This window comes from Pleurodeles waltl, chromosome 12 (assembly GCF_031143425.1).
Source record: "Pleurodeles waltl isolate 20211129_DDA chromosome 12, aPleWal1.hap1.20221129, whole genome shotgun sequence".
Classification (NCBI taxonomy): domain Eukaryota; kingdom Metazoa; phylum Chordata; class Amphibia; order Caudata; family Salamandridae; genus Pleurodeles; species Pleurodeles waltl.
The window spans coordinates 2,264,868-2,282,880 of NC_090451.1; the positions used below are offsets into that span (position 1 = coordinate 2,264,868).

The following is an 18,013-nucleotide window of genomic DNA, read 5'->3' on the forward strand; positions in this document are numbered from 1 at the left end:
GTGAATAACATGGGCCAATCAACGACATGAGAACTGTGGTTTGTGTAAAACTCTGGTGAAGATTATTGGACAGAGATGGCGATGCACCAATGATTATCCATTGAGGAATTTGGAGTAAATTAGACAGTTTTGATTTAACCACATGACCCGAGGAGAAATCAGGCATTTATTGGACATTCCACTCCATGCCATTCTTTGCCATTCTACTGAGCCATTTAGGCCATTTCGTTTGAGACTTTGCCGTTTGTTCGCCCTGTTACTCTAAACCACCCTTTACTTATTCCTTACCTGATACTTACTTCTCCTCTATATGAGGGAAGTTCTTGTTCCTTAGCTATGCCATACTGATACTTTGCCATGTCCTTTCTTTGCTGATGATGCAAACGACTGATGTCCCGAGAACGAAGACTGACGCTGTTTGCTGATCCGTTGGATGGGTAACTATCTGATGAAAATTGTAATTGTCTGTTTGCCTTTTCTTTCTAGGTACCAACTGCTCTTTGATAGAGGCCATAGTTAGATGTTTTCCAAATTTGTGTTTGCTAAATAGTTTTGCATGAAGCCCAACATGCTGATGCTAATACGAGGTTATTTAAGGTGTTCACTAAAATCTGACGCAAATAGACAAATGACTGAGTTCTTGCTTTGTTGAACCATGCACTACTGAGACTTTGCTAAGTTGCTTCTTAATAATTATGTGTTAATACTGAGTGAATATTCTCTATGCATTGATTAATTGCACTTCTAATTGCAAATCTGAAGAGTTACTAATGAGATGAATTGCTGATGAGATTAACAGAAATGACTTTAGATTGTAACCAGTAGGGAAATAAATATCCAAACACTTAACTAAATTGGTGTGGTTATTCATGACTGAAAGATCATGGTGTGTTCACTTTATTGACTCTCATTAAAGGTTATTGATTAGCATACTGATTAGTTATTGCGATTGTTGTTGAGATATTGATCTATTGATTTGCGATGCCAAAAGACATCTCGTACTGGGAGGTCCCCGAATCTGGTGTAAAAGGTTCATCGACCTAGGCGTGTCTCCTTGTAAGTTTACTTATCAAGGCTCTGACGCGCCTTCACTAATAAAAAGTAATCTGATCGCTTGCTGCGGAGTCATCGTCAACAAAAACTACCAAAATATTACTTCAATGTATTGTAATTACGACTGCCTCAGTTTTATGCATTACGTGAGTAGTCGGACAGCAATTTATTTAGCGCAAAAATATTTCTTGTTGATGCACGTACGTTTTTAAACTGAGGTGTCATAGCTGTAGCGGCAATACTCCCAGTTTAGGTGGTTTTATAAACTAAGTTTTACTTTCTCCTACTTAAAACTTTTTGCAGAACAATGCACATTAAATGGGAAGGCAGTTTTCCTTAATTGTGTACTATTTGCTGCCTAATGTTGACATGTAAGCAGACCACCAATAACTGACACCTAGAGACTTGAAAGCGCCATACCAGTACAATATTTGTATGATATTGCACTTTAAATCCACGTACAACTGAATTAAAGCAATCTTAGCTCATTTGAGGGTAGTGTGATAGTACATCACATATGGATAGAACATGTTTGGAAAGTGTAATTTTCATGATTACATTACATTTAACATATAAATTCAAGCTGAAGTAGGGATGGACAACAAGGTCGTATAGAGCAAAGCTGAAGACAACAAGTTACCATAACAATCTGTAAATATGTGCTCTTTATTATGTTTAGACAACTATCACCTAATAGAACACATTTTGGCTACCATATTTTGTACTCCTGAAACATGGTGTTTTGAAGACGATGTGGCCGAGTGGTTAAGGCGATGGACTGCTAATCCATTGTGCTCTGCACGCGTGGGTTTGAATCCCATCCTCGTCGGTTTATTGTTCCGTCTTTAGTTTTTAGTATGTGGTAGGGCTGGGTTAACCCTATTTTATGTGAAAGTTAAATGACATATCCCATGGTATTTCCGGCAGTACAACGGCTCAGTTTGGAAACACCGCTCAGTTGAGTACTGTGCTTAGGCATTACTGTAAACAGCGCCAGCTGGGTTCTGCTCATGAATCACAAAATCTTTCCTGAGGCGGAGGGTTGGTAAGTTGAGGGACGTAGATAGTTTGATTCCTTATACTTAAAGAAAGAGAAACAGCGCGTGCGGGACGCCAATGTAAGGGTTGTCTTCCTACGGACTCTCAGGACTCGCGCTCACTGACACCTCCCATGGCCCGGGGCCAATCCTGACCTACTGAATTTATCACGTGCCTGCTGCTGTTGGCGTTGACTTTCCTAGGATCACTTCACAGGCTATACACCCTTATTCTCCAAAGCCCCTATACAACAGAACATCTCACTTCAGAAAGCTTACAGAAACAGGTTTGCACAGGGTAGTGTGGCCGAGCGGTCTAAGGCGCTGGATTAAGGCTCCAGTCTCTTTGGAGGCGTGGGTTCAAATCCCACCGCTGCCAGTGTTTTTCAACTCACAAACATATTTTGTCTGCATCAGTGTCTCACTCTCTGCCTTCTGCACCTACGATCCACATAGCGAGAGGTGAGACTATGTAAAGTGGTGACGTATATATATAAGGGTAGCCAGACAGTGGGACCAAGCCTTCTTATTTTAACAAACCACAACCTAAGGTGACAAGAATTGTATCGGTAAACAAACCAGCTGTCTTGAAGTCTAACTATAGAGGCGACGAGAGGGGTCACTGTGATGCTGAAAGTTCAGTGAGTGTAAACAGTAGAACGCTGTGTGATACGTTTCCTTGCAGTGATGACAGCTCGCGTTTCTAAAGCAGAGAGCAAACATACAATGGGGAAGAAGAATAAATAAGGAAAGACATATATTATATGCAGACAGTTATTATACTTTGCTTTTCACCTGTAACTCGCTCAACTGTCGGTGAATGCTGCGTTACCCTGCATAGCCAGGTCACCACAGCGGGTGTCCACAGTGTTTGGCCAAGTTACTATAGTTGTGAGCTTGTAGATGTGAGGTAGCGTGGCTGAGCAGGCTAAACTGGCTAGATTTAGGCTCCAGTCTCTCTGGAGCCGTGGGCTTGAATCCCAACACTTTAAGTTTACTTGGACCAAATACTTTTGCAAAAAAGGTTCATGTAATAAATATTCATTAGGGTCGTGGTTGTGAGTATGACACTAATGGATAAAAGTGGGACTAACAATGCTACAATTCCTGAGACTACCACTGCACTAACAGCCTGGGAGAGTTTTGAGCTGGATACAAGATACTTGCATGAGGGAACTAACTCGAAAGGGGAACTATCCACTGATGTTTTCTATCGCTTGCTGAGTGAGTATGTTGACACAATGGATGCAAAAGATTGTTTTGTGTGTACACAGATTCCTGTTTCGGTACAAGAGGGGGTTACCTATCATAGACTGTCATTAACATATGGGATACGTTGTAGTCTGTTACTAACAAGATTCTATAACCAGGAAGAGATTCAATATTTTTACTCAAATCATGATCTTGTGTTTTCTAATGTGCCTATCATAGAGGATGTGAGTGGGGTAGCTAAGTACTATAGCATAAAGTTAGTTAAAGGATTCTTTCAGGCGACATTAACAATTAGTACATCTTATGCACACCACAATAATTTGACATGTTTGCTTACACCTGTAGAGAAAAGCTTTTTATATCACACGGAAGAGAGAAGAAGGGCATTGAAGGGTAAACTAGAGAAAGGATTACAGCAACGGGCCTTTGCTAGTAGTGACGGTTATAGTGCAATTAGAGAACAAGGGAAGTTAGCTTTAGACGCACTACATGGAGGAAAGCTTTGCATATCCAAGACCAAATCATACTATGACAATGTGTTTGTGGGAATGAGTGAATGTAAGCGTGTGTTTTTGTTTCAGGGTAAATGGACGTTCATGTTAAATGGACAGGATCCAGCAATCCCCGGGATTTATTATATATGTGGACTTAATGCTTATTACCGTCTTCCAAAGGGATAGTATGGGACATGTTATTTGGGGATAGTTTTCCCAAAGATATATCAACTTGACGATTTGAAAAGGTTACCAAAATTGTCTGAATTACATCGTACTAGACATAAGAAAGAGACTGCTGCTGGTGTAGTAGGAGACATATTTGGGACGATAATTTCTTCAGTGGGAGTTATTATGAACTCCATAAAGATTCAAAAGTTGTCTACTATTGAGGATAACATGCTGACAAACTTTTCAGGGGCTATACTCCTGATGGATACTGAACTTGCTGCGGAGGGGGCTATGACTCTTCAAAACAGGCTTGCTTTAGACATTCTTTTAGTGAAAAATGGCAGAGTTTGTAGATTGCTCAATGGGTGTAATTGTTGCGCTTACATACCAGATAATAGTAATGAGATTAGAAGTATGCTTACTAACTTGACTAGGGATAGTACGGACTTGAAGGATTTGAAAGAACCAGGTGTTTGGAAAAAGGTTGGGAAAGGATTTGCTTCAGTGGGAAATTGGATTAGTAACATTTGGCATGGGATATTGTCTAAAATAATACAGGGGATATTGATTGTTATAGATTGCTTATTTGGATCATGGGTGGCATGTAAAATTAGTAAAAGAATAAAATTGAAGATGGCGAAAAATAATAGGAGGAGGGAAGAAAAACAAAGGGAAAAATTATTCAGGGCAAGATCAAAGGGGAAACCAAGAAGGGAAGAGATTGATATGAGGGAATTTTAGTATGTAAAATTAGTAGGGAAGATTTGTGTGATGACAAGAGTCATCAGAGGAGGGATTGCTGGAGTGTGTCTTTTAAAATTAATATTAACATGAAAAGCTTACAATATATTGTGTAATGAAGCTGCATAAAAAATGTGTTAACGTAGAAATAATGCACACGTTTGAAATGTGCCCACGGGGAGTGGCTACCAATGTATACGAAGACTAATGAAAGTTATTAATGCTGAATTAATTATGTACTAATGTTTTTAATTTGTATTAACATATCAAAATTGGAGTTATGTATTAGGAGTTTGTTCATTAAGCAGTAGGCCTTAGTTTAGCGAAGGTCTGTGCCTAGCTGCCTGGTCTCATATTGAACTGTCTTTTTCTAACGTGCAATGTGCTATTTTCCTGAAGGACATGAAACTGTACTTTCCCAAAAGCTAGAGATGTGTGTAGCTGTAGTAAATTCTTTCTCATGGGACCCTACTTGCTCAAGGAGACATTCTTGCTGAATGCAACAGGGTAATTTGTAACAGGTGCAAGGCTGCCTGGAGTAGGAGAAAACAATGGAACTACTGACTGTAACGTAAAATGTAACTTTTCTTACCTGACATTCCAACCGATGAAAACGTCAATAACATGGGCCAATCAACGACATGAGAACTGTGGTTTGTGTAAAACTCTGGTGAAGATTATTGGACAGAGATGGCGATGCACCAATGATTATCCATTGAGGAATTAGGAGTAAATTATACAGTTTTGATTTAACCACATGACCCGAGGAGAAATCAGGCATTTATTGGACATTCCACTCCAAGCCATTCTTTGCCTTTCTACTGAGCCATTTAGGCCATTTCGTTTGAGACTTTGCCGTTTGTTCGCCCTGTTACTCTAAACCACCCTTTACTTATTCCTTACCTGATACTTACTTCTCCTCTATATGAGGGAAGTTCTTGTTCCTTAGCTATGCCATACTGATACTTTGCCCTGTCCTTTCTTTGCTGATGATGCAAACGACTGATGTCCCGAGAACGAAGACTGACGCTGTTTGCTGATCCGTTGGATGGGTAACTATCTGATGAAAATTGTAATTGTCTGTTTGCCTTTTCTTTCTAGGTACCAACTGCTGTTTGATAGAGGCCATAGTTAGATGTTTTCCAAATTTGTGTTTGCTAAATAGTTTTGCATGAAGCCCAACATGCTGATGCTAATACGAGGTTATTTAAGGTGTTCACTAAAATCTGACGCAAATAGACAAATGACTGAGTTCTTGCTTTGTTGAACCATACACTACTGAGACTTTGCTAAGTTGCTTCTTAATAATTATGTGTTAATACTGTGTGAATATTCTCTATGCATTGATTAATTGCGTTTCTAATTGCAAATCTGAAGAGTTACTAATGAGATGAATTGCTGATGAGATTAACAGAAATTACTTTAGATTGTAACCAGTAGGGAAATAAATATCCTAACACTTAACTAAATTGGTGTGGTTATTCATGACTGAAAGATCATGGTGTGTTCACTTTATTGACTCTCATTCAAGGTTATTGATTAGCATGCTGATTAGTTATTGCGATTGTTGTTGAGATATTGATCTATTGATTTGCGATGCTAAAAGACATCTCGTCCTGGGAAGTCCCCGAACCTGGTCTAAAAGGTTCATCGACCTAGGCGTGTCTCCTTGTAAGTTTACTTATCAAGGCTCTGACGCGCCTTCACTAATAAAAAGTAATCTGATCGCTTGCTGCGGAGTCATCGTCAACAAAAACTACCAAAATATTACTTCAATGTATTGTAATTACGACTGCCTCAGTTTTATGCATTACGTAAGTAGTCGGACAGCAATTTATTTAGCGCAAAAATATTTCTTGTTGATGTACGTACGTTTTTAAACTGAAGTGTCATAGCTGTAGCGGCAATACTCCCAGTTTAGGTGGTTTTATAAACTAAGTTTTACTTTCTCCTACTTAAAACTTTTTGCAGAACAATGCACATTAAATGGGAAGGCAGTTTTCCTTAATTGTGTACTATTTGCTGCCTAATGTTGACATGTAAGCACACCACCAATAACTGACACCTAGAGACTCGAAAGCGCCATACCAGTACAATATTTTTATGATATTGCACTTTAAATCCACGTACAACTGAATTAAAGCAATCTTAGCTCATTTGAGGGTAGTGTGATAATACATCACATATGGATAGAACACGTTTGGAAAGTGTAATTTTCATGATTACATTACATTTAACATATAAATTCAAGCTGAAGTAGGGATGGACAACAAGGTCGTATAGAGCAAAGCTGAAGACAACAAGTTACCATAACAATCTGTAAATATGTGCTCTTTATTATGTTTAGACAACTATCACCTAATAGAACACACATGATGGCTACCATATTTTGTACTCCTGAAACATCGTGTTTTGAAGACGAGGTGGCTGAGTGGTTAAGGCGATGGACTGCTAATCTATTGTGCTCTGCACGCGTGGGTTCGAATCCCATCCTCGTTGGTTTATTGTTCCGTCTTTAGTTTTTAGTATGTGGTAGGGCTGGGTTAACCCTATTTTATGTGAAAGTTAAATGACATATCCCATGGTATTTTCGGCAGTACAACGGCTAAGTTTTGAAACACCGCTCAGTTGAGTACTGTGCTTAGGCATTACTGTAAACAGCGCCAGCTGGGTTCTGCTCATGAATCACAAAATCTTTCCTGAGGCGGAGGGTTGGTAAGTTGAGGGACATAGATAGTTTGATTCCTTACCCTTAAAGAAAGAGAAGCAGCGCGTGCGGGACGCCAATGTAAGGGTTGTCTTCCTACGGACTCTCAGAACTGGCGCTCCCTGACACCTCCCATGGACCGGGGCCAATCCTGACCTACTGAATGTATCACGTGCCTGCTGCTGTTGGCGTTGACTTTCCTAGGATCACTTCACAGGCTATTCACCCTTATTCTCCAACTCCCCTATACAACAGAACATCTCACTTCAGAAAGCTTACAGAAACAGGTTTGCACAGGGTAGTGTGGCCGAGCGGTCTAAGGCGCTTGATTAAGGCTCCAGTCTCTTTGGAGGCGTGGGTTCGAATCCCACCGCTGCCAGTATTTTTCAACTCACAAACGTATTTTGTCTGCATCAGTGTCTCACTCTCTGCCTTTTGCACCTACGATCCATATAGCGAGAGGTGAGACTATGTAAAGTGGTGACGTATATATATAAGGGTAGCCAGACAGTGGGACCGAGCCTTCTTATTTTAAAAAACCACAACCTAAGGTGACAAGAATTGTATCGGTAAACAAACCAGCTGTCTTGAAGCCTAACTATAGAGGCGACGAGAGGGGTCACTGTGATGCTGAAAGTTCAGTGAGTGTAAACAGTAGAACGCTGTGTGACACGTTTCCTTGCAGTGATGACAGCTCGCGTTTCTAAAGCAGAGAGCAAACATACAATGGGGAAGAAGAATAAATAAGGAAAGACATATATTATATGCAGACAGTTATTATACTTTGCTTTTCACCTGTAACTCGCTCAACTGTCGGTGAATGCTGCGTTACCCTGCATAGCCAGGTCACCACAGCGGGTGTCCACAGTGTTTGGCCAAGTTACTATAGTTGTGAGCTTGTAGATGTGAGGTAGCGTGGCTGAGCAGGCTAAACTGGCTAGATTTAGGCTCCAGTCTCTCTGGAGCTGTGGGCTTGAATCCCAACACTTTAAGTTTACTTGAACCAAATACTTTTGCAAAAAAGGTTCATGTAATAAATATTCATTAGGGTCGTGGTTGTGAGTATGACACTAATGGATAAAAGTGGGACTAACAATGCTACAATTCCTGAGACTACCACTGCACTAACAGCCTGGGAGAGGTTTGAGCTGGATACAAGATACTTGCATGAGGGAACTAACTCGAAAGCGGAACTATCCACTGATGTTTTCTATCGCTTGCTGAGTGAGTATGTTGACACAATGGATGCAAAAGATTGTTTTGTGTGTACACAGATTCCTGTTTCGGTACAAGAGGGGGTTACCTATCATAGACTGTCATTAACATATGGGATACGTTGTAGTCTGTTACTAACAAGATTCTATAACCAGGAAGAGATTCAATATTTTTACTCAAATCATGATCTTGTGTTTTCTAATGTGCCTATCATAGAGGATGTGAGTGGGGTAGCTAAGTACTATAGCATAAAGTTAGTTAAAGGATTCTTTCAGGCAACATTAACAATTAGTACATCTTATGCACACCACAATAATTTGACATGTTTGCTTACACCTGAAGAGAAAAGCTTTTTAGATCACACGGAAGAGAGAAGAAGGGCATTGAAGGGTAAACTAGAGAAAGGATTACAGCAACGGGCCTTTGCTAGTAGTGACGGTTATTGTGCAGTTAGAGAACAAGGGAAGTTAGCTTTAGACGCACTACATGTAGGAAAGCTTTGCATATCCAAGACCAAATCATACTATGACAATGTGTTTGTGGGAATTAGTGAATGTAAGCGTGTGTTTTTGTTTCAGAGTAAATGGACGTTCATGTTAAATGGACAGGATCCAGCAATCCCCGAGATTTATTATATATGTGGACTTAATGCTTATTACTGTCTTCCAAAGGGATAGTATGGGACATGTTATTTGGGGATAGTTTTCCCAAAGATATATCAACTTGACGATTTGAAAAGGTTACCAAAATTGTCTGAATTACATCGTACTAGACATAAGAAAGAGACTGCTGCTGGTGTAGTAGGAGACATATTTGGGACGATAATTTCTTCAGTGGGAGTTATTATGAACTCCATAAAGATTCAAAAGTTGTCTACTATTGAGGATAACATGCTGACAAACTTTTCAGGGGCTATACTCCTGATGGATACTGAACTTGCTGCGGAGGGGGCTATGACTCTTCAAAACAGGCTTGCTTAAGACATTCTTTTAGTGAAAAATGGCAGAGTTTGTAGATTGCTCAATGGGTGTAATTGTTGCGCTTACATACCAGATAATAGTAATGAGATTAGAAGTATGCTTACTTACTTGACTAGGGATAGTACGGACTTGAAGGATTTGAAAGAACCAGGTGTTTGGAAAACGGTTGGGAAAGGATTTGCTTAAGTGGGAAATTGGATTAGTAACATTTGGCATGGGATATTGTCTAAAATAATACAGGGGATATTGATTGTTATAGATTGCTTATTTGGATCATGGGTGGCATGTAAAATTAGTAAAAGAATAAAATTGAAGATGCTGAAAAATAATAGGAGGAGGGAAGAAAAACAAAGGGAAAAATTATTCAGGGCAAGATCAAAGGGGAAACCAAGAAGGGAAGAGATTGATATGAGGGAATTTTAGTATGTAAAATTAGTAGGGAAGATTTGTGTGATGACAAGAGTCATCAGAGGAGGGATTGCTGGAGTGTGTCTTTTAAAATTAATATTAACATGAAAAGCTTACAATATATTGTGTAATGAAGCTGCATAAAAAATGTGTTAACGTAGAAATAATGCACACGTTTGAAATGTGCCCACGGGGAGTGGCTACCAATGTATACGAAGACTAATGAAAGTTATTAATGCTGAATTAATTATGTACTAATGTTTTTAATTTGTATTAACATATCAAAATTGGAGTTATGTATTAGGAGTTTGTTCATTAAGCAGTAGGCCTTAGTTTAGCGCAGGTCTGTGCCTAGCTGCCTGGTCTCATATTGAACTGTCTTTTTCTAACGTGCAATGTGCTATTTTCCTGAAGGACATGAAACTGTACTTTCCCAGAAGCTAGAGATGTGTGTAGCTGTAGTAAATTCTTTCTCATGGGACCCTACTTGTTCAAGGAGACATTCTTGCTGAATGCAACAGGGTAATTTGTAACAGGTGCAAGGCTGCCTGGAGTAGGAGAAAACAATGGAACTACTGACTGTAGCGTAAAATTTAACTTTTCTTACCTGACATTCCAACCGATGAAAACGTCAATAACATGGGCCAATCAACGACATGAGAACTGTGGTTTGTGTAAAACTCTGGTGAAGATTATTGGACAGAGATGGCGATGCACCAATGATTATCCATTGAGGAATTAGAAGTAAATTAGACAGTTTTGATTTAACCACATGACCCGAGGAGAAATCAGGCATTTATTGGACATTCCACTCCAAGCCATTCTTTGCCATTCTACTGAGCCATTTAGGCCATTTCGTTTGAGACTTTGCCGTTTGTTCGCCCTGTTACTCTAAACCGCCCTTTTCTTATTCCTTACCTGATACTTACTTCTCCTCTATATGAGGGAAGTTCTTGTTCCTTAGCTATGCCATACTGATACTTTGCCCTGTCCTTTCTTTGCTGATGATGCAAACGACTGATGTCCCGAGAACGAAGACTGACGCTGTTTGCTGATCCGTTGGATGGGTAACTATCTGATGAAAATTGTAATTGTCTGTTTGCCTTTTCTTTCTAGGTACCAACTGCTCTTTGATAGAGGCCATAGTTAGATGTTTTCCAAATTTGTGTTTGCTAAATAGTTTTGCATGAAGCCCAACATGCTGATGCTAATACGAGGTTATTTAAGGTGTTCACTAAAATCTGCCGCAAATAGACAAATGACTGAGTTCTTGCTTTGTTGAACCATGCACTACTGAGACTTTGCTAAGTTGCTTCTTAATAATTATGTGTTAATACTGAGTGAATATTCTCTATGCATTGATTAATTGCGTTTCTAATTGCAAATCTGAAGAGTTACTAATGAGATGAATTGCTGATGAGATTAACAGAAATGACTTTAGATTGTAACCAGTAGGGAAATAAATATCCTAACACTTAACTAAATTGGTGTGGTTATTCATGACTGAACGATCATGGTGTGTTCACTTTATTGACTCTCATTAAAGGTTATTGATTAGCATGCTGATTAGTTATTGCGATTGTTGTTGAGATATTGATCTATTGATTTGCGATGCCAAAAGACATCTCGTACTGGGAAGTCCCCGAACCTGGTCTAAAAGGTTCATCGACCTAGGCGTGTCTCCTTGTAAGTTTACTTATCAAGGCTCTGACGCGCCTTCAGTAATAAAAAGTAATCTGATCGCTTGCTGCGGAGTCATCGTCAACAAAAACTACCAAAATATTACTTCAATGTATTGTAATTACAACTGCCTCAGTTTTATGCATTACGTGAGTAGTCGGACAGCAATTTATTTAGCGCAAAAATATTTCTTGTTGATGCACGTACGTTTTTAAACTGAACTGTCATAGCTGTAGCGGCAATACTCCCAGTTTAGGTGGTTTTATAAACTAAGTTTTACTTTCTCCTACTTAAAACTTTTTGCAGAACAATGCACATTAAATGGGAAGGCAGTTTTCCTTAATTGTGTACTATTTGCTGCCTAATGTTGACATGTAAGCACACCACCAATAACTGACACCTAGAGACTCGAAAGCGCCATACCAGTACAATATTTTTATGATATTGCACTTTAAATCCACGTACAACTGAATTAAAGCAATCTTAGCTCATTTGAGGGTAGTGTGATAATACATCACATATGGATAGAACACGTTTGGAAAGTGTAATTTTCATGATTACATTACATTTAACATATAAATTCAAGCTGAAGTAGGGATGGACAACAAGGTCGTATAGAGCAAAGCTGAAGACAACAAGTTACCATAACAATCTGTAAATATGTGCTCTTTATTATGTTTAGACAACTATCACCTAATAGAACACATTTTGGCTACCATATTTTGTACTCCTGAAACATGGCGTTTTCAAGACGAGGTGGCCGAGTGGTTAAGGCGATGGACTGCTAATCCATTGTGCTCTGCACGCGTGGGTTCGAATCCCATCCTCGTTGGTTTATTGTTCCGTCTTTAGTTTTTAGTATGTGGTAGGGCTGGGTTAACCCTATTTTATGAGAAAGTTAAATGACATATCCCATGGTATTTCCGGCAGTACAACGGCTCAGTTTGGAAACACCGCTCAGTTGAGTACTGTGCTTAGGCATTACTGTAAACAGCGCCAGCTGGGTTCTGCTCATGAATCACAAAATATTTCCTGAGGCGGAGGGTTGGTAAGTTGAGGGACGTAGATAGTTTGATTCCTTATCCTTAAAGAAAGAGAAGCAGCGCGTGCGGGACGCCAATGTAAGGGTTGTCTTCCTACGGACTCTCAGGACTGGCGCTCCCTGACACCTCCCATGGCCCGGGGCCAATCCTGACCTACTGAATGTATCACGTGTCTGCTGCTGTTGGCGTTGACTTTCCTAGGATCACTTCACAGGCTATACACCCTTATTCTCCAACTCCCCTATACAACAGAACATCTCACTTCAGAAAGCTTACAGAAACAGGTTTGCACAGGGTAGTGTGGCCAAGCGGTCTAAGGCACTGGATTAAGGCTCCAGTCTCTTTGGAGGTGTGGGTTCGAATCCCACTGCTGCCAGTATTTTTCAACTCACAAACGTATTTTGTCTGCATCAGTGTCTCACTCTCTGCCTTCTGCACCTACGATCCACATAGCTAGAGGTGAGACAATGCAAAGTGGTGACGTATATATATAAGGGTAGCCAGACAGTGGGACCGAGACTTCTTATTTTAAAAAACCACAACCTCAGGTGACAAGAATTGTATCGGTAAACAAACCAGCTGTCTTGAAGTCTAACTATAGAGGCGACGAGAGGGGTCACTGTGATGCTGAAAGTTCAGTGAGTGTAAACAGTAGAACGCTGTGTGATACGTTTCCTTGCAGTGATGACAGCTCGCGTTTCTAAAGCAGAGAGCAAACATACAATGGGGAAGAAGAATAAATAAGGAAAGACATATATTATATGCAGACAGTTATTATACTTTGCTTTTCACCTGTAACTCGCTCAACTGTCGGTGAATGCTGCGTTACCCTGCATAGCCAGGTCACCACAGCGGGTGTCCACAGTGTTTGGCCAAGTTACTATAGTTGTGAGCTTGTAGATGTGAGGTAGCATGGCTGAGCAGGCTAAACTGGCTAGATTTAGGCTCCAGTCTCTCTGGAGCCGTGGGCTTGAATCACAACACTTTAAGTTTACTTGAACCAAATACTTTTGCAAAAAAGGTTCATGTAATAAATGTTCATTAGGGTCGTGGTTGTGAGTATGACACTAATGGATAAAAGTGGGACTAACAATGCTACAATTCCTGAGACTACCACTGCACTAACAGCCTGGGAGAGGTTTGAGCTGGATACAAGATACTTGCATGAGGGAACTAACTCGAAAGGGGAACTATCCACTGATGTTTTCTATCGCTTGCTGAGTGAGTATGTTGACACAATGGATGCAAAAGATTGTTTTGTGTGTACACAAATTCCTGTTTCGGTACAAGAGGGGGTTACCTCTCATAGACTGTCATTAACATATGGGATACGTTGTAGTCTGTTACTAACAAGATTCTATAACCAGGAAGAGATTCAATATTTTTACTCAAATCATGATCTTGTGTTTTCTAATGTGCCTATCATAGAGGATGTGAGTGGGGTAGCTAAGTACTATAGCATAAAGTTAGTTAAAGGATTCTTTCAGGCAACATTAACAATTAGTACATCTTATGCACACCACAATAATTTGACATGTTTGCTTACACCTGTAGAGAAAAGCTTTTTAGATCACACGGAAGAGAGAAGAAGGGCATTGAAGGGTAAACTAGAGAAAGGATTACAGCAACGGGCCTTTGCTAGTAGGGACGGTTATAGTGCAATTAGAGAACAAGGGAAGTTAGCTTTGGACGTACTACATGTAGGAAAGCTTTGCATATCCAAGACCAAATCATATTATTACAATGTGTTTGTGGGAATGAGTGAATGTAAGCGTGTGTTTTTGTTTCAGAGTAAATGGACGTTCATGTTAAATGGACAGGATCCAGCAATCCCCGGGATTTATTATATATGTGGACTTAATGCTTATTACTGTCTTCCAAAGGGATAGTATGGGACATGTTATTTGGGGATAGTTTTCCCAAAGATATATCAACTTGACGATTTGAAAAGGTTACCAAAATTGTCTGAATTACATCGTACTAGACATAAGAAAGAGACTGCTGCTGGTGTAGTAGGAGACATATTTGGGACGATAATTTCTTCAGTGGGAGTTATTGTGAACTCCATAAAGATTCAAAAGTTGTCTACTATTGAGGATAACATGCTGACAAACTTTTCAGGGGCTATACTCCTGATGGATACTGAACTTGCTGCGGAGGGGGCTATGACTCTTCAAAACAGGCTTGCTTTAGACATTCTTTTAGTGAAAAATGGCAGAGTTTGTAGATTGCTCAATGGGTGTAATTGTTGCGCTTACATACCAGATAATAGTAATGAGATTAGAAGTATGCTTACTAACTTGACTAGGGATAGTACGGACTTGAAGGATTTGAAAGAACCAGGTGTTTGGAAAAAGGTTGGGAAAGGATTTGCTTCAGTGGGAAATTGGATTAGTAACATTTGGCATGGGATATTGTCTAAAATAATACAGGGGATATTGATTGTTATAGATTGCTTATTTGGATCATGGGTGGCATGTAAAATTAGTAAAAGAATAAAATTGAAGATGGCGAAAAATAATAGGAGGAGGGAAGAAAAACAAAGGGAAAAAATATTCAGGGCAAGATCAAAGGGGAAACCAAGAAGGGAAGAGATTGATATGAGGGAATTTTAGTATGTAAAATTAGTAGGGAAGATTTGTGTGATGACAAGAGTCATCAGAGGAGGGATTGCTGGAGTGTGTCTTTTAAAATTAATATTAACATGAAAAGCTTACAATATATTGTGTAATGAAGCTGCATAAAAAATGTGTTAACGTAGAAATAATGCACACGTTTGAAATGTGCCCACGGGGAGTGGCTACCAATGTATACGAAGACTAATGAAAGTTATTAATGCTGAATTAATTATGTACTAATGTTTTTAATTTGTATTAACATATCAAAATTGGAGTTATGTATTAGGAGTTTGTTCATTAAGCAGTAGGCCTTAGTTTAGCGAAGGTCTGTGCCTAGCTGCCTGGTCTCATATTGAACTGTCTTTTTCTAACGTGCAATGTGCTATTTGCCTGAAGGACATGAAACTGTACTTTCCCAGAAGCTAGAGATGTGTGTAGCTGTAGTAAATTCTTTCTCATGGGACCCTACTTGCTCAAGGAGACATTCTTGCTGAATGCAACAGGGTAATTTGTAACAGGTGCAAGGCTGCCTGGAGTAGGAGAAAACAATGGAACTACTGACTGTGAGCGTAAAATGTAACTTTTCTTACCTGACATTCCAACCGATGAAAACGTGAATAACATGGGCCAATCAACGACATGAGAACTGTGGTTTGTGTAAAACTCTGGTGAAGATTATTGGACAGAGATGGCGATGCACCAATGATTATCCATTGAGGAATTTGGAGTAAATTAGACAGTTTTGATTTAACCACATGACCCGAGGAGAAATCAGGCATTTATTGGACATTCCACTCCATGCCATTCTTTGCCATTCTACTGAGCCATTTAGGCCATTTCGTTTGAGACTTTGCCGTTTGTTCGCCCTGTTACTCTAAACCACCCTTTACTTATTCCTTACCTGATACTTACTTCTCCTCTATATGAGGGAAGTTCTTGTTCCTTAGCTATGCCATACTGATACTTTGCCATGTCCTTTCTTTGCTGATGATGCAAACGACTGATGTCCCGAGAACGAAGACTGACGCTGTTTGCTGATCCGTTGGATGGGTAACTATCTGATGAAAATTGTAATTGTCTGTTTGCCTTTTCTTTCTAGGTACCAACTGCTCTTTGATAGAGGCCATAGTTAGATGTTTTCCAAATTTGTGTTTGCTAAATAGTTTTGCATGAAGCCCAACATGCTGATGCTAATACGAGGTTATTTAAGGTGTTCACTAAAATCTGACGCAAATAGACAAATGACTGAGTTCTTGCTTTGTTGAACCATGCACTACTGAGACTTTGCTAAGTTGCTTCTTAATAATTATGTGTTAATACTGAGTGAATATTCTCTATGCATTGATTAATTGCACTTCTAATTGCAAATCTGAAGAGTTACTAATGAGATGAATTGCTGATGAGATTAACAGAAATGACTTTAGATTGTAACCAGTAGGGAAATAAATATCCAAACACTTAACTAAATTGGTGTGGTTATTCATGACTGAAAGATCATGGTGTGTTCACTTTATTGACTCTCATTAAAGGTTATTGATTAGCATACTGATTAGTTATTGCGATTGTTGTTGAGATATTGATCTATTGATTTGCGATGCCAAAAGACATCTCGTACTGGGAGGTCCCCGAATCTGGTGTAAAAGGTTCATCGACCTAGGCGTGTCTTCTTGTAAGTTTACTTATTAAGGCTCTGACGCGCCTTCACTAATAAAAAGTAATCTGATCGCTTGCTGCGGAGTCATCGTCAACAAAAACTACCAAAATATTACTTCAATGTATTGTAATTACGACTGCCTCAGTTTTATGCATTACGTGAGTAGTCGGACAGCAATTTATTTAGCGCAAAAATATTTCTTGTTGATGCACGTACGTTTTTAAACTGAGGTGTCATAGCTGTAGCGGCAATACTCCCAGTTTAGGTGGTTTTATAAACTAAGTTTTACTTTCTCCTACTTAAAACTTTTTGCAGAACAATGCACATTAAATGGGAAGGCAGTTTTCCTTAATTGTGTACTATTTGCTGCCTAATGTTGACATGTAAGCAGACCACCAATAACTGACACCTAGAGACTTGAAAGCGCCATACCAGTACAATATTTGTATGATATTGCACTTTAAATCCACGTACAACTGAATTAAAGCAATCTTAGCTCATTTGAGGGTAGTGTGATAGTACATCACATATGGATAGAACATGTTTGGAAAGTGTAATTTTCATGATTACATTACATTTAACATATAAATTCAAGCTGAAGTAGGGATGGACAACAAGGTCGTATAGAGCAAAGCTGAAGACAACAAGTTACCATAACAATCTGTAAATATGTGCTCTTTATTATGTTTAGACAACTATCACCTAATAGAACACATTTTGGCTACCATATTTTGTACTCCTGAAACATGGTGTTTTGAAGACGATGTGGCCGAGTGGTTAAGGCGATGGACTGCTAATCCATTGTGCTCTGCACGCGTGGGTTTGAATCCCATCCTCGTCGGTTTATTGTTCCGTCTTTAGTTTTTAGTATGTGGTAGGGCTGGGTTAACCCTATTTTATGTGAAAGTTAAATGACATATCCCATGGTATTTCCGGCAGTACAACGGCTCAGTTTGGAAACACCGCTCAGTTGAGTACTGTGCTTAGGCATTACTGTAAA

At 39.4% G+C, this 18,013-nt stretch overlaps 7 non-coding genes across 7 annotated transcripts; all 7 read left to right on the forward strand.

Moving 5' to 3' along the window:
• Positions 1 to 1,800: 1,800 nt before the first annotated feature.
• Positions 1,801 to 1,882, forward strand: TRNAS-GCU (transfer RNA serine (anticodon GCU)). Its single transcript has one exon. It is a non-coding gene; the product is annotated as a tRNA-Ser (tRNA).
• A 505-nt stretch (positions 1,883 to 2,387) lies between these two features.
• Positions 2,388 to 2,469, forward strand: TRNAL-AAG (transfer RNA leucine (anticodon AAG)). Its single transcript has one exon. It is a non-coding gene; the product is annotated as a tRNA-Leu (tRNA).
• Positions 2,470 to 7,125: 4,656 nt separating this feature from the next.
• TRNAS-GCU (transfer RNA serine (anticodon GCU)) lies at positions 7,126 to 7,207 on the forward strand. The gene has a single exon. It is a non-coding gene; the product is annotated as a tRNA-Ser (tRNA).
• Positions 7,208 to 7,712: 505 nt separating this feature from the next.
• Positions 7,713 to 7,794, forward strand: TRNAL-AAG (transfer RNA leucine (anticodon AAG)). Its single transcript has one exon. It is a non-coding gene; the product is annotated as a tRNA-Leu (tRNA).
• Positions 7,795 to 12,448: 4,654 nt separating this feature from the next.
• On the forward strand, positions 12,449 to 12,530 carry TRNAS-GCU (transfer RNA serine (anticodon GCU)). Its single transcript has one exon. It is a non-coding gene; the product is annotated as a tRNA-Ser (tRNA).
• A 505-nt stretch (positions 12,531 to 13,035) lies between these two features.
• TRNAL-AAG (transfer RNA leucine (anticodon AAG)) lies at positions 13,036 to 13,117 on the forward strand. The gene has a single exon. It is a non-coding gene; the product is annotated as a tRNA-Leu (tRNA).
• Positions 13,118 to 17,772: 4,655 nt separating this feature from the next.
• Positions 17,773 to 17,854, forward strand: TRNAS-GCU (transfer RNA serine (anticodon GCU)). Its single transcript has one exon. It is a non-coding gene; the product is annotated as a tRNA-Ser (tRNA).
• The last annotated feature ends 159 nt before the right edge of the window (positions 17,855 to 18,013 follow it).